General features: G+C 48.5%; 1 pseudogene; it reads left to right on the top strand.

Moving 5' to 3' along the window:
- The window catches only part of LOC102863179, an 83,631-nt pseudogene that overhangs the window by 13,884 nt on the left and 69,127 nt on the right, over positions 1–620 (top strand).

The raw sequence follows: 620 nt of genomic DNA, 5'->3' as shown, positions 1-620 counted from the left end.
CCCGGCGACCCTGCTGCCTGCGGAGGGGGACCCAGAACCATGCCATCGCTGTGATGAAATTCTAGCAGAAGAAATCAGCACCCGGAAAGACCTAAGATATCAGCCTTGGCCCAGGTGCCCAACCTGGTTCTGACGGCAGCAGCTTCGTAAAGAATGGTAAGCAGGTCGCCAGGGTGGCAGTGGTAGATGGGAAGAAAGTTATTTAGTCCAACAGCTTATCTGAAAGAAGCTCTGCACAAAAAGCCTAGTTAATAGCCCTCACTCAGACGTTGAAACTAGCAGCAGGAAAGGGTATAAATATCGATACAGATAGTTGGTATGCTTTCGCCACAGCCCATATCCATAGGGCCATTTACCGGCAGCGAGGCTTTCTTACCTCAGCAGGGAAAGAAGTCAAAAACAAAAAAGAGATCCTAGAACTATTAGATGCTATACACCTGCCAAAGAAAGTAGCCATCATGCACTGTCCAGGGTACCAGCGAAATCAGGATGTCGTAGCTAAAGGGAACTGGATAGTGGACGAAACCACCAAGTCAGCAGCAGAGAGAATCCCGACATTAGCTACTAACATCTGTGAACTCTGGTGGCCCCCAACGTCCGATATTAGTTTTCAGTATTCT

Source organism: Elephantulus edwardii, unplaced genomic scaffold (assembly GCF_000299155.1).
Source record: "Elephantulus edwardii isolate Elephantulus edwardi_28Jun2011 unplaced genomic scaffold, EleEdw1.0 scaffold00209, whole genome shotgun sequence".
NCBI lineage: Eukaryota > Metazoa > Chordata > Mammalia > Macroscelidea > Macroscelididae > Elephantulus > Elephantulus edwardii.
The sequence above is the reverse complement of the archived record's forward strand: the minus strand, read 5'-3'. Positions and strand labels throughout refer to the sequence as shown.